Source organism: Vicugna pacos, chromosome 17 (genome assembly GCF_048564905.1).
Source record: "Vicugna pacos chromosome 17, VicPac4, whole genome shotgun sequence".
Classification (NCBI taxonomy): Eukaryota; Metazoa; Chordata; class Mammalia; order Artiodactyla; family Camelidae; genus Vicugna; species Vicugna pacos.
The window spans coordinates 33,861,735-33,877,229 of record NC_133003.1 but is presented as its reverse complement, the minus strand read 5'-3'; the positions used below and the strand labels follow the sequence as shown (position 1 = coordinate 33,877,229).

Sequence of the window (15,495 nt, the reverse complement as noted above, 5' to 3'; positions counted from 1 at the left end):
ATATTTTTCAAGTTTTGTGTGTGTAGGTTGGTTATGTTATCAAATATTTGTAATAGAAAGGGGATGTAGGGTCTGATAAGCATAAAAGCTCCTGGATCAAGACATCAAGCCGGAGAATTACAAAGACATGTTTGCTTTAATTCAGTGATGGGGGCGAGGGCTGGGATGGGTTTGGAGAAGAGGTGAACCTTTGTTCAGCTTTTGATCTTACCTCCCTAGTGCCATGATAATATTTTGCTCGGATATATTAATTTTCAGTCACCTATTTTAACAAGAGATAGGCCTTCAGTATGTTTTGTGGTATTTAAATAACTTATATATGATACGCATCTTTATGGAATAACAGATTTGGCCAAGAAAACGGCTGTTGTATTACTGCCTTATCAGCATTTTCAGTGGCTCAAAATGTTTTCCTTATGTTCAGAAACCACAGCATCAGAGGGGTTTCCACGGAGAAGATTTATCTGAATAAGCCATTTTACTGATAAGGAAAGAACGCAACCCAACAGCCCCTCTCCTCTTTTTTTTTTTCCCCCAGTTTATGTTCTTAAGCTCCACAGAGCTTCTTTTTCTTCTTTTTACAAACTAAGTAATGCTTCCCCCACCCCTGACAGATGGTTGATGCTTCCCAGAACTCCTTGCTTCTCCAGAAACTATCCCTCAGGCAAGTCTGAGGTCCACTTAAACGAAACTCTGGCACGAGGAAGAAATCGCATGTTTTCTCAAGGACATAATGAAATGACAAGTCACGGGGATGTATCTAACAGTTGTGGCTATAAGTTGTTCATAAATGTTATTGGAAAATTGGTGTCAGGGTCAGTCCTAAGCCTGATTTCCCCATATCTGAGAATGACGGCATGTATCACAGGGGCTTGTAAGATTCTACAGGAGAAAATAAACTTATCACTGTCCATTAGGAAACAAATACATTTTTACAGGCCACCTTAAAAAACAAAAGAATGAAGCCATGAAATCAATAGCACTTGGTTATGGAAACATGAGCTGTGTATTGCTGTTAGGTGTTTAGTAAAAGGATAGTCTAGACCCCATCTTAAATATCCCCTGGTCATTATTTGAGATCAGGAGTATGTATCTCGAGAGATAAATAACCAGGAAACAGCAAATGTGGTGCTCATATTATGCTAGAATTGCGGCCAGATACCATATTTGCTGTTCATGGGTTCCCAACACCCAAAAAGGAGGGGCTGTTTATACCACAAATAGTATGCTAAATAAATAAATGAGTACATAAACAAATAAACAAATACAGCTTATTCATGGTAAGAATGTGGCTTTGCTTGCTCTGAAAAAACACTCAGCCATTTTCAGATAAGAAATGCTTTTTGTCATGTAGTACACTCAGGAATTTCAATCCAAGAATCTTTTTAGGATGGCTGTCTACTGCAGAGTATATCAAATGGGCTGACCCAAACTTGGGTTTGGGTTTTCTAGGAAGTTGTTCTGGTATGACGCAGACATCGACTAACATTTTCAAGTGGGCAGTAGTCAACAGTATGGTCATGTTAATGGAGCCTGGACTTTGCAGGCTAATAAACTGGGATTTGAAACCACAGGCTCTTCTCATGAACTGGGTGCCTTTGGAATGTTAATGTAAAAGCAACAGCAATGACACTGTATTATAGACAAAATTTAAACATAAGTAAAATTAGAGAAAATAGTACAATAAACTCTCATGTACCCATCACTCCACTTCAGAAATTGTCAACATTTTGAGCAAGTTATTTAAGCACATTCTCAACAGTAAAGTGAGAGTAATAATAATAGTAATACTTCCCACGCCCAAGAGTTCTTGTAAAATAAAATCGTATTTTGATAAAAGCAATAGTATATGTGACCTTTTAGCGCAGAGGTGGGCATATAATAAATGCTTCAAAACTTTATTCAAATGTAAACCAAGAATAGCCTTGGTTTAAATATATAACAACTTACACTGAATGAAAAGTAGAATCTTTGTGCTTTTACTGGACTTCAGGAACTTCACAAAACATACAGGCTCTTGGCATGAAATGATTAGATCTTATATTTAAAAAGTAAACCCCCAAAGAGTGCAGGAATCTGATGCTTAGGTAACTAGGGTTGAGTCTCAGTGAAAATTCCAAATGACTCATGGAAGACCAAAAGCAAAAAGGTCCTCAGGGAGATGATACTGTCGTTGATAAAACAATGGGTACAATAAAACAAGTTTATGGCTAGAAAATCTTACCCAAGGAAAAATATCCTTTTTCCTTAGGTCGGAGGGCCAACAGCTCTAGATGACCTCACAGTTAAGAACAGTTCTGCCATTTCCTTTCAGCTAGTCTCAAAGGTCTTCCTGGTAGCCAGGGAAAGCATTCTTTGGGTGCCAGAAATAGTTGCTGCACTCTGGTTAGAATGGGAAACATTTTGCTGAGCTTCAGGATTCAGAATGATTAATTTGCAGAAAGTTCTCAAGGGTCAATTCAATGGGGCTTCCCTGCTTGGGGAGATGGTAGGGAAGACTTGGAAGATGAAGAATGAGTTGAGTGCACATGCTGCTTTGCAGAAAAGCTCAAAAAAAAAAAAAGTAGTTTCACACTTGATTTGTGGGGACCATTATGACGTCCAAAGACTCAGTGGACAGGGTATATAAAGATGGAGCACTTTACAATTCAGAACTAGAGTGTTTTTTTTGTTTTGGACCCAAGAAAAAGTTAATTTAAAAGGGGAAGTTGAGGGGGAGGGTATAGCTCAAGTGATATAGCATGTGCTTAACATGCACAAGGTCCTGGGTTCAATGCCCAGTGCCTCCTCCAAAGATAAATAAATGAATAAACCTAATTACCTCCCCCTCATAAGACACACAAAACAAGCAAAATATAAAAAAAAACAACGGGGAGTTAGGCTATAGAGCACATGCTGTTAGGTTTCAGTTCTGCCACTTAAACTTTGTGACCTCAGACAAATTTCTTAACCCATCCTAGCTTCAGTTTCCTTGTCTGTAAAGCCAGGATGAAAATATTTCCCCTTTCATGAGGTTTTTACTAGCGTAAAGGAGATAACACAGGTAAATGGATGTACACTGCTTTAAAATATGAATGGTAAAGGCTAACATCATTATCATCATCATTATGACTTACTTTTCTCATGAGTCGATTAGTGATGCTAATGGATGGAGTTTTTCTGAGTAACATTTCTTTTGCCATTAACTTGGCAATAGATGGATAATGAACTTTATGTGGAAATCTTGATGCAGTAATACTATGGTTACCATGTACCAAACTGCAGAAAATCCATGCATATATCACACCTCTTCTTTTCTCTTTGGCATCTGATCTGTTGATTCTTCTTCTTCAAACAATGAGTCAGGGCTGTACCTGGCAGGATGGAAGTATAAAAACAACAACAAAGTCTGATTCTTTTAGTTTTGATCCTAGTCCAGGACTTTTTACTAAGAAAGTGTTTAAAATTGATTTGTTGGATGAATGAATGGATGAGATATATTTTCATTGTCTATTCTGCTTTTTTTTTTTCCCTTAGGGAAAGGTGTTCAGCCACGTTTTGTTTTTTTTCCTTATATTTGTTTTATCTGCATATCCGGAACAAAACTAACCTGTTCCATTCATCTATTTTTTCCCTTGTTTTATAACCCACCTCATTTTTTCTTTTTATTTACATAGACGCTAAACACTAAAAACTTGGGAGTATTTTATTTTAAAAAGCAACTTCAGCATGCTCTTTTTTTTTTTTTTTTGGAAGAGTACAGTATTGATTCAAAAAGGCACAATCCAAAGTGAATGAATTTTAAAGTGTAATGGATTTAAATGTTCTTTAAAGGGACTAGTGTAGAAAAGCCTAAATAAATACTTGGGATTTAAGGATAAGTTTTGGAAAACAATTCCACGTTGCAGGGTTGCTTTTCGTCCTTCTAGGTGTTTGCTCGGCCCACTACAGTCACTATTATACTGTGTTAATTGCTTAACATTAAGGCACTGTGCCCAACAGTTAATCCTTTACAGTCGTATTTTAACATATCTATCCTTGTGACTATTTTATCCATGAATAAAAAATGAGTCTCAGAGAGGCTGAGCATCTCGTCCAAGGTTACACTGGGAAGTTGTAGAACTAAGCTTTATGTCCTAATCTAGCTGGCTCTGAATCCCAAACCTGAAGTTTGCTGTTGAATAGGGAGTGATTTGGGCCAGAAAAAAAAATCCACTTCCCCTCTATAGACATTCAGATAGACTCCTCGTATAAGTAAAGGACTTTTGTCATCTTTGGCTTTCCATTGCTTTTACCTTCCACTGCCTAGTCAGCAGATGTTCCCATGATTGTCTCTTCTCCAAAGGTAATTGGCCAATGAGAGAAATAAAAACAGAACCTAGAGCCTAGCATTCTTGAGATCACCTTTAATGAAAAAAAGGTAGAATCATTTTTGTTAAAGAGTAGGTGAATTTTTGCAACTATTCAATTGGTTAGTATAACAAATAACAAATAACAAATGGATATGGTACTTAATAAAAATGGAGTGAGACTAGATGTCAAATTGAAGTGGTAGGAAGGATAAATGAGAGGTACAAAGGGAAAGAGTAAGTTCTTGATTCATTTGGCAGTAAATGAGGAGGGGGAGTAACAGGATTGGGCTATCACTGAAGAGGGAGAAGATTGAAAATAAAACCAAATGAAGGTTGGGGATGAAACACTGTCCTCCCAACTTCAGCAAAAGCTTACCTCCCTATCTCTCCTCTCTTCCTTCACCATATTAGCTCTCATCGTAGTCAGCTCCATACTGTTAAATCCAGTCGACATTCCTCATCTTAGCTGACTTCTGAGAAGCAATTATTGCCTGCTGTTGCCTCCCTTCCCTTGGCTTCAGGGCACAATTCTCTTTGATTTTAGTCCCATTACTTCTTGTCTCTCTCCTTTGTTGGCTCACCTTCTACCTAGGCTGTGAATTTTGGAGGTCCTAGGCCCTCTGCTCTTCTTCTAATTTCTCTCCCTGGTGATTGCATCCACCCCCATGGTTTCATATCATACATATACTCAAATGACTCACAATTTTTATCTCCAGTCTTGATCTCACCACTTAACTCCAGACCCATAAATTAGCTGTCTACTTGCCATCTTTTGAATGCCTCAAAGGTACCTCACACCCAGCAAGTCCAAGACTGAGCTCATCATCTTCTCCTCCAGGCATGGTCCTTGTCCAGGGTCTCTCAGAGAATGGCACCACTGTCTGTCTCATCACTCAAGCAAAAGCCAAGGAACTATCCTCTCCCATAACTGTCCTATTCACGGCCAAGTCCTACAGATTTCAGCCTCCTAAATCTCTCTCAAATCCATCTGCTTCTCTGTCTCCACTGTCATCACTCTGGTCAAAGCCACAGTTATCTCCTTCCTGAACGACTGCAGCATACCTACTGACTGGTCTACTTGCATCCTTCCTTGTCTCCCTATGTAGTTAGTCTTCTCTACCCTGCAACTAGAGTGACTTTTTATTTTTCAAAAGATAAATTGAGTCATATCACCTTCATGCTTAAAATACTTCAGTAATTTTTTATTCTCCTTAGGACAGAATCAAAAAAATCCATCTCCTGGCCCACCAGGTTCTGTATAGTCTTAAGGCAGTAGTTCTCAAAGTGTTGTCTCAGAACACATCAGCATCACCCCAGTGTGTGTTCTGAAATGCGAAGTCCTGGACCTGACCCCAAATCTAGTAAATGGGGAGCTCTCAGGAAGAATCCAGCAGATTGTGTTTTATAAGTCCTCTAGGTGACTCTGATGTGTATGTTAAGATTTGAAAACCACTGATCTGCAGGCTACCTACCATCCTGCTATATTTGGCCTCTTGCTGTCACCCTTCAGCCTCTATAGCTTTCTTTCATTCCCCCTTTTGCATCATGTTTCTTTCTACCACAGGGCCTTTGAACAGCTCTCCACTCTTTTTTTGAAAGCTGTTCTCTCTCCTCCTTCCCTGTTTAATGCCTACTCTTCCTTCAGGTCTTAACTCAAGAAAGCTGACAACAACTAATTCCTCCTAATACCATATCCTGCTCCTTCATAGCACTTAAAACAGGTTTTTTCTTTCTTTCTTATTTGTCTGGTTATTGGTTAACCTCTGTCTCCCCACTAGACTATGAACTCCAAAAGAATTGAGACATTATCTGTTTTTGCTTGCTGTTGTCTGCAGTGTCTGGTACTCGGATAGAGCCCATACTTAGATATTTATTGAATGAATGAATGCACAAATGAATGAACTTTTTCCTTTCAGAATCTGCATGCTGTTTGAGAGCACAGACAGACTAGAATTCTTATGGTCAGCTCCCATTCCTCTCATTTTCTAAAATGGGGATAATAATAAGTAAATGAGGTAATACATGGACAAAAACTAGCACAGGGCCAGGCACACAAGTCCTTGATAAATGTGAGCTCTGACCATCATTCTTGTTATGACTCCGCTGTTGTTGTTACTCTTCCAGTTTCCAAAATCTCCCTTAGTCATAATGACTGAGTGTAGCTAAAACTAAACAGTATAGTTCTGGACAAGAATATACATTTTTAAATTTTAAAATGAAAATCCATGCCTGTGAAATGTCTTGGTTTTTTTTTCCCCCGAAACTATTTATCTCCCAAAATATTTGCTCCAGGGCATTCTGATATGCCTTGTAATTTGTTTCTAATGCCATTCATTTATTTCCTTGGCAAATAATTAGGGAGCATCTAAATGTCCCGAGCTAGGTTCTGGAGATGTGGTGACCAAGAGGGGTGTGTTCCTTATAGAACTGACCTTCTCGTGGGGAAAAAGATGTTAACAGTCCAAGTCCAGTAAAGAAATATTTCACCACAATGGCCGTAAACGCTGTGGAGAGGTACAAGGTCCCACGTGTGTGTGAACTAGGGCGGCTTACCTTTCACGGGGAGGGGGATTTTCATCTCTAGGCCCACCTTGGACTCTCAGGTAGAGGCTGCCTGTGCACAAACCAAGCCACCAGTTGGTGTATGTGGTGGCATGTGACTGAAACCAAGTAGGTGAATCTGATGTTTTTCTCCCACTCTGCATCACCTTGGTCTCTGTGTTAAGTCTGTTATTCTTACAAATAAGATTTCCATGAAAACCAGCTACAAGGAGAACAAAAGGCAAAGGCCAGCTGGGAAGACTGCATTGTTAATGTGTTTCCCAGGTGCTTTATACGCACACTTAGTGGTTAGGAACTATTCCTTTTCAGGCCCTCTGCCTGATTTTCCTTTGGCTGGCCCTGATGTCTTTACCTCCTGAACACCTGGGGCCAAGATGCCTTTTCTTAGCAGTTTGAAAGCAGTCCTTTCTTTTTCTTCTGAGTCTGTTTGGTCCAGGTCTTAATCTTCGAACAGCATCAGATATTCATTGCCATTTGACAAAGCTGGGGTTGGTGGATCCACAGTTTTCAAAAGCAGATCTTGCTTTACCATGGGTGATCCAATGAGCCTTTCAGCAAGACTGACTCTAAATCATCCAGGCTCAATTAGTTTATTTCAAAGAAATACCCAGGTGTTGTTTGACCTTCAAACATATGGACTGCTAGAGTAGATGAAAGTCTCTCCTGTTCCCATAATGCCAAGGGAACTGGATGGAGTAATTCTTTTTCATATTCTCTGAGCTTTGCGGAGGGATTATTAGGTTTGGGCTGAGTGAGTTATTTAATTTAGCAATATGCTCAGTGGTGGGCTGCCACTGCCTTTGCCGAGGGAACAACCAGGTGTGAGCTGTCACTAAGTACCAGTAAAATGGTAAAGAGATGTGGAGAAGAACTGCGCCCTTAGGTGTGGCGTGGGCTCTGAGGCTTAAGGGAGACAGCCTGCGGTACAGTGGGAAGCAATAAGGTAGGTGTCCAGCTGAGCTCTGTGTCCAGGGCTCAGCACCTCTCCGCAGCAAGAAAAGAGTTGTCCCAGGATCCTTTTGGTCTTTTCCTAGCAAAGGGGGTGATGGCCATCCTCTCAGACTCTGACTCCTGACTTGATACCCTAAGTTTTTCTTTGGTCTTGTTCTAGAGAACAATTGTCAGAGCTTAGCAGAGAACAGCCAAGGTTTTTGCAGCCTAAACAGTTTCTAAGACTTGAGGCAGTGTTGAAAAGCATTGTCCTGTAGCCAAGAGTGTGGTTTTGGGGGTTAGAAAGATGTGGTTTCAAATAATGGCCCGTTTTACTTCCTAATTGTGTGACATCAAGCATGATTCTTAACTTCTCTGAGCTCGGTTTTCTCAGGTACAAAATGGAGCTGATAATTCTTATTTTAGTCTTTTACAAAATATGGTTCAAAGGTATTTTAATATCCATCCAACCAAAAAGGGGGATTTAATGGTCAAATACATTTGGAAAACCCTTTCGACTGGTTTCCTCTGTTGGATTTGATAATGCCTATTGTCCCTCAGAAGTTCTGAAGGAAATAACCTGTTTAACTTTGTTTAATTCACAATGTCAAAATATATTTGAGTTCATGAACTTTTCTCTTTCTTTTGTAGAAAATGAGAGCAACATTTCATGAAATACAAATGACCTCCTTGGACTGTTCTAAGAGCTAAAGAAGAACTTAAGAGAAATGCTTCCCTGGTGTCTGGTCCAGAGTAAGTACTCAATAGTAGCAGTATTATCATTGTATGGTTATTATTAATGAGGGCTTTTGGTCTCCAACGTGGAAAATTCTGAATTTGATATACCTGGTTTTTAACCACAGGCTCTTTATCAGTGTTGGCTAGTTTGAAATTTACAATTTAAGCTCTCAGTGATGGCTAATGGTTGTGAGTTAATGAGTACCTGTTGCATGTCAGGGTGCCTTTTAGGTGTTTAACCAAATCATCACTGTGTTTAATGTCACAACTACTCAGCAAGGTAAGTATTAGTCTTCTGTTTGTAGATGTCAGAGTTGAAGCTTGAAGAGGACATGTGTCCAGCCCAAGATTGTATAGATACTCAGCTGTGGAATTGAGGATTTAGCTTAGACTTTTTTTGGACCAAAGCTCTTTCTTATTCTCTCTTGGCATTCTATAAATCTGTAGAGGTCTATGAAAGCACTAGTGATATGAGAGAAATTTGCAAAAAGTCTAATAGAAATCATACACTTGACCAACCTGAGGCATTGAAGGACAATATGTTGGGAGGTCACAGTCCAGCTGTAGCAAGCATCTTTCCTTCATGGAATCCACTCTGTTCTCTCACCTGGAAGCCTTGCAGTCACTGTTTCCTTTGCTGAAATCATTCTTCCTGCATCTCCTTCCTTGGTTATCTCTCATTCATCCTTTAGTCCTTTCATGTATCTGTCTCCCCATCACACTGTGGGCCAGAACCACTTCCCAGTCAGTGTTGTATCCCTAGCATGTTACACATTGTATTTCATAGATAGATGTTAATGAATGAACGATATCAATTCAAAACCTATGAGAGAAAGTGATCTGTGCCTTAGAGTCATAAAGAATGGGAGAATAAGTTTATCATTTAATAAGTACAATCTCTTGATACGTAAGTGTCTCAAAACACTGTTTGATGGAGATTTGTGCAGTAAGAGTGTTTAAAATTCCTAGGCAGAACAAGGCCTGCTGCTAAACTGTAAGGAAGTCTTTTTACCATGGTGGAGATTGTTGTGACAGCCTATTTTTGCAGAGTATTGAAGGTGTCTATAGAACATTGTCCAGCTCTGCAGGTTCAGAAGCTTCCTTTGTAACAGACCCCTGTGTTGAGGGAAGGGTGATGTTTATGATTCAGCTCAAGGAAACCAATTTACTTGAATGCCACTCAATTATCATGGTTACTGTCTGTGAAATGCCTTCTTTTACCAAGCGGTGTCCTAGGCATATGACACATGTTACCTCTCATTTTTATGGCATGTCTTCAAAGTACCGGATATTATTCCCATTATAAATGAGGGAGCACAGGCCCTGAGAAGTTAGGCCCTGAGAAGTTTTGCAAGTTGCCGAAGACAGACAGCTAGAATGTGGTAGAGCAAAAGACCTCAGTTCAGGTCTGTCTGTGTCCAAAGTCCATTTTGCTAAGGGGGAGCTTTTTCCCCATGGGAGTTACAGTAGCATGTGACTAGTCCTGGAGACTGAAGAATGAGTCTCCCCTGGAAACTAATCTTTGCAACAGAAAGTTGCATGGTGACCTTAAACCAAAAATGAAGGCATGTATCGCTATAAAGCTTTGTCCATCCAGCCTGTTCTTGCTCCTGGGTCATTCTCCTCAATGCCAGGAATGTTTTGATGGCGATGACAAGAAATAGTTCTCCATATCAGAGCACTTATTTGCCTGGTTAATTCCGAATCCATGCTTTTCCTCTGAAATCACCTCCTCCTTATGTTCTATTTCTTTCCTTGTTTGAGAGTACCTGGTGTCAGGCTTGTTCAAGTTTGACATTAGCTTACTGTTTTGTATGCAGGGAATTACCCTGATTTTAAGAGCCAGACGGCGATCTCAAAGGTTGATGGATTATTTCCTGCAAAGATTTCCATAGACTAATTCTTTGATGCATTTTATTTTGATCTCACCTATTTCATGGCATACCTAGAAGGAAAGGAGATGGGAAATTGATTCCCTTGAGCACAGCCTCTGAGTGGCATATTTTCAATTTTATATTATGGTGATATATTGATAAGACAGTTGTTTCAGTTAAAATGAAAAAAAAATGTTGGGGAAGCAACACTAAAGAAAAGGGCAAATGTGTTGAATATATGCTTGAAATGTCAATGACCAAGTGATGGGAAATAAGAAAAGAGAACCAAAGCTGTCACCGTTCGTGATGCTTATTTCTTCTGGACAAATGCCACAGTCCTCCTTTATCCTTCAGCCCCTTCATGTTGGAAGCTGGTGATGCTGCCGTCTGGTTGTGACAAGTGGACGGGCTCATGGGTGTCAAGTACTGGCACAGGGCAGGGCACACAGCACGGAGTCAAGAAGCGGAGTGGTGTTTATTCTCTCCATTTCATTTCCATAAGGTGATCTATGCTAATTTGACTCCTAGATTCTAAAGGTATAATACTAAGATACTTGGGACTTTATCTGATTAACTTTACAGGAGCCTATTCCTGAGAGAACAGGCAGCCTCTGGCCATGAAGGGATGAAGAGACTCATCCTTTCATCACAGGGCTGCTCCAGCTTTAAAAGGACCATCTGGCGGGGGAGGGTATAACTCAGTGGTAGAGTACATGCTGAGCGTGCATGAGGTCCTGGGTTCAATCCCCAGTACTTCCTCTAAAAATAAATAAATAAATAAACCTAATTACCTCCTGCCAAAAATAATAATAATAATAATAATAATAATAATAATAATAATAATAATAATAATAATATAATGAAAGACAATAGAAATCAACATAAAGCATAGAAAATCATTTATTTTAAATGCCCATCTGCAGGAAGCCAGGGTTCAGAGGAGGCAGGAGCTGAGAGAAGCTGGGGAGATCATAGTGTCTATTAATTCCCCTCTTTGGACAGACAAAGGAACTGTGACACCTGAATGCAGGCTTTCCAGAGCTCTTCCAGACTCCTAGGACAAAAATCATTTTGCTGCATTTTAGGTGGCATTCCCTTTTTCTGCCAGGAAATAGATTTTCTGTATAAGGCTTTATTCTGTGAGGAATAAATTGTAGCATATTTGCCCCTGGAAAAGCCATCCCCTCTTAGAGACCCAAATAGAAACATTGCAGTTTTCATACTTAAAATTCCTTTGTGATTTCCCATTGTCTTGAGAGTGAGGTCAAAAATCTCTGATTACCATTCACCTCTCCAGACATCTCTCACCCGTCCTTTCTTTTCCACCTCCTTTGCATCCTGCTCTCCAGATATTCTCAACTATTTTCAGTTCACCAAATGAGCCATATTCTCTTTCTGGGGGGCTAAGTCATGCTATTATTCTCTATACACTATTCTTCCTAGAAAAGCTGTCTGTATCTTCAGATATCAGGTGTCAAATTATACCCTCCTTCCCCTGGGCACCTTTCTCTGACCTCCCAAGTGTGGGTAACAGGTGCCTACCTGGTATCCTGTATAGTCCTTTTCAAATCGATTGATACTGTACTTCAGTTGTTGTGGTGCTTTTATCCTTAACTATGGTTTAAGCTCGAAAGGACAGGAGTTTCTTTTGTGTTGTAGAACACAGCACACGTGCCTGATCAAAGGAGGCACTCAGTAAACTGTACCCCACGTCCATGGTGGATGGTCTTCAGGTTCATCTACCAAAGTGCTTGAGCAGATAGTGATCTGCCTGGAATAGAGGATAATGTTATTCAGTGCTAGAGGGTGGGATGGGTTAGGGCAAACTGAGCTTGATCCAGAAAGGCTTTGGTTTGGATGAAGATGTTGGCCTGGCCCTGGTCACTGACAATGATTGATTGATGGGGGTGTGTGAAGAAGATGCCCGGGGAGGCAGCAAGGAGCATGGGTGGGAGTGGGAAGAGGCTAGAGACCACATGAGAATTATTATGTGGCTACCATGGTCCAGACTCAAGGCGGTGAGGGTCGGGAGAAGGTGAGTGGTTGTGGAAATGATGAGACATGAATGAATCCCAGAAATGTTGCCATGAAAGAATCAAGAGAACCTGACAGAAGAGAGTCAAAGATCCTTCCCAGGGGGACCTTTCTTATTTCACTTGTTCATTAATTTATTAATTCAACTAACATTGATTGAGGGATGAGGCACTGGGACTCTATCAGTGAGTAAAATAGACATACTCCTTGCTCTCTTGTAAGTGAAGGAGACAGATAACAGATGAGTAAACAAACCAAAGAAGAGATGCCTAATATAAATGTTCGGTAGGTGATGAACTTCATGAATGAAATTAAATAATTCATGTAAAGCACTTGGCACAGTATTTGGTATATAGTCAAAGCCCAGTAAATATTATGAAGTCTGTCTCCCCCACTGATTCTCAAATGAAAAGAAAAAAAATTGCCTTTTATCTCTCACTCAGAGCTATTAAATGAATCATGAGAATGGCTGGCATATATCGAGTACCTATTTTATACGAAGTTCTATGTCATGGGCTTGGCACATATTAACTTCTCCTTATAATCAGCTTGCAAGATAGTTAGGATTGTCCTTTTTTCAGATAAGGAATCAAAAGCTAAAGGGAGTTCCTCATTTTCCCCAAGCTGGTGAGCAGAATACACTAGGTGTGCCCAACTCCCACATTCTATTCTCTTTCCACTGTCACAGTGGATCTCTCACCAACCAGTGGTAGAGCAGTCTGCTCTGCAGTGAATCTGTCAGGTTCTTTCGACGTATCTATTCATTCAAGTAACGGAAATAACTAGCAAGTGTTAAGAAGTAAATGGAAGCAGTTACTTACAGCTCAGTTACCCACATCCAGGTATGGCCAGCTGCCTGGTCCTTCCCTGCCTTCCAAAGAACATCTTTGAATTGGGAGGAAATTTGAATACAGTCATTTTATGACTCTTTTAAGAAAGTGTTCACTTACTTATTTCTAGTGTCTTTAGAAATCTTAGACTACAGAGAAAACACCTCCACTGTTGTTCAACTCAGATTCTGGGTGTTCCCAGTGTTAGGATAAAGAATATAAGCATTGCAAATTTGGCCGAAGTCTTTTCTTTGCCACTTCCGTAAGTGGCAAATTGAAATTCAATTTCTATGAAATTGAACAGATCGTTTAAAACACTCTCAGCTATTTTCTCATTATTTATAAATGATGAAGAAATAAAAGGGTAGTAATAGCACCAACTGTATTGTGTATTTGGAACTGAATTAGTAAAAGTAAATAAAATGTGTCTTGACTAGTGGCAGTGTTGCTTCCACAAGAGATACTTAGCAATGTCTAGAGACATTTTGGGTGTCACAACTGGGGGAGTGCTACTGGCACCTGGTGAACAGTGACTAAGGATGCCTTGAAACAGCCCCTACAGCAGAGACTTATCCAGCCTAAAGTGTTAACAGTGCTAAGGTTAAGAAACACTGATGAATATCCTAGTGTCCGCTGTGTAGCTGGACCAAAAAAAAAAGAAAATTCCTAAAATCATCCAGGATTATGGAAGACTTGGAGAATCTCTTTGGAAGCCCGGAGATGTATGACACTCAGATGAAAATATATCTGAGACATTGACTAAATATTTCATTTTTCATCTAAATATTTTGAAATCATGAAATAGATATTTCTACACATCCATTTGGAGTATGGGGTGGTGAGGTTTTTTTGGTCAATTGTTGAGGAGTTTTATAAAGCTGAATTTGCATTTAATAGCAAGCTCTGTTTTATTCATTTCAGGGGTAGCTTATCCTACACCATTACTTTTGGAAAGGGAGGTTTATTTGTTTTCATGTATTTTTTTTTCTTAGTAGCTTAAAAGCATCTTGAATTGTTAAACCAGTTATTTTCCAGGCCTGCAAATGTTTTCAGCATGTGGCCCTAAGTTTCCCTGTGTCAGCACATAGTATCTTAGAGGACCTTAGTCAGTCAGAATCATTTCCCTAAGATGGTGGTATTTTTCTTTGGGGTTGTGACATTTGAGGTCCTCATTCTGATAAGAGAGAGCACGTGTTTCTCTCAGACCCCCACATTGAAGGCTATGTCAGGAATTCTGTCCAGGGCATCAGGATGTGCATCACAATAACAGACTGGAGAAGAGAATTAAGAAAAGAAACTCAAGGTGGGGAGGAGGGATAAATTAGGAGTTTGAGATTAGCAGATAAAAACTACTACAAATAAAGCAGATTAACAACAAGGACCTACTATACAGCATGGGGAACTGTATTCAATATCTTGTAATAACCTGTAATTAAAAAGAATATGAAGATATGTGTATAAGTGAATCACTCTGCTGTACACCAGAAACTAGCACAATATTGTATATCAACTATACTTCACTAAAAAAAAGTACCAAAAAAAAAGAAGAGAAACTCAAGTGGCCATTTAATACCTTCCCCTGATGTTGGACTCTTGCTTACTTCTTGCCAGGAGCCAAACCATAAGGTAAATCCTCCAGCCCACATTTTATGACTGACAATAAGAAAGTACTTTGAGTTACAACTGAAAAATTCCTTTTTCTGCTTCAAAGCCAAATGCTTTCACAAGACAGAAGAAGGAAAAAAAAAAAACCCACCAATGTCAAATTGATGAAAACCAATCAAAATAGGGCCTTGTTGTGGCTGATACAGCCATCCTGTCTGGTCCCAAAACAGAAGGCATCTTTCGGGCATCGTTCTCAACGCTGATTGAACTAGATTTCTGTGTCCGTGGTTCGGAAGCTGCAGGCCTGCACCACAGATTTCCTGAGTGTATTCTTGACAATGATCAGACCTGTTTTATTCATTACCAGGAAGCTGCAGAGAAGGCTGAAAGGCTCTCTCGAGCCAGTACAGGCTGACTTTGAAATAAATGTCCTCAAAGCTGGTGTATACATCCTACAAGGGCTAAGGCTTCGGGGAAGGCGTCCTTCGTGATAACTCCATGGCATTGTCTGCTGAAATCCACCGGTCCCTGGATAACCATGGATAGCCTCCCACCTCAATCTGTTCTGTTAGTAAGTGCTCAGAGCGGATG

General features: G+C 39.9%; 1 long non-coding RNA gene across 3 annotated transcripts in view; it reads left to right on the top strand.

Moving 5' to 3' along the window:
- LOC140686785 (uncharacterized) overlaps nt 1–15,495 on the top strand; it is a 343,874-nt gene that overhangs the window by 76,884 nt on the left and 251,495 nt on the right. For all 3 annotated transcript variants that reach the window (XR_012060702.1, XR_012060701.1, XR_012060700.1), the window contains one exon: nt 8,475–8,576. This is a non-coding gene — a long non-coding RNA (uncharacterized lncRNA). The remainder of the gene's footprint in view (nt 1–8,474; nt 8,577–15,495) is intronic.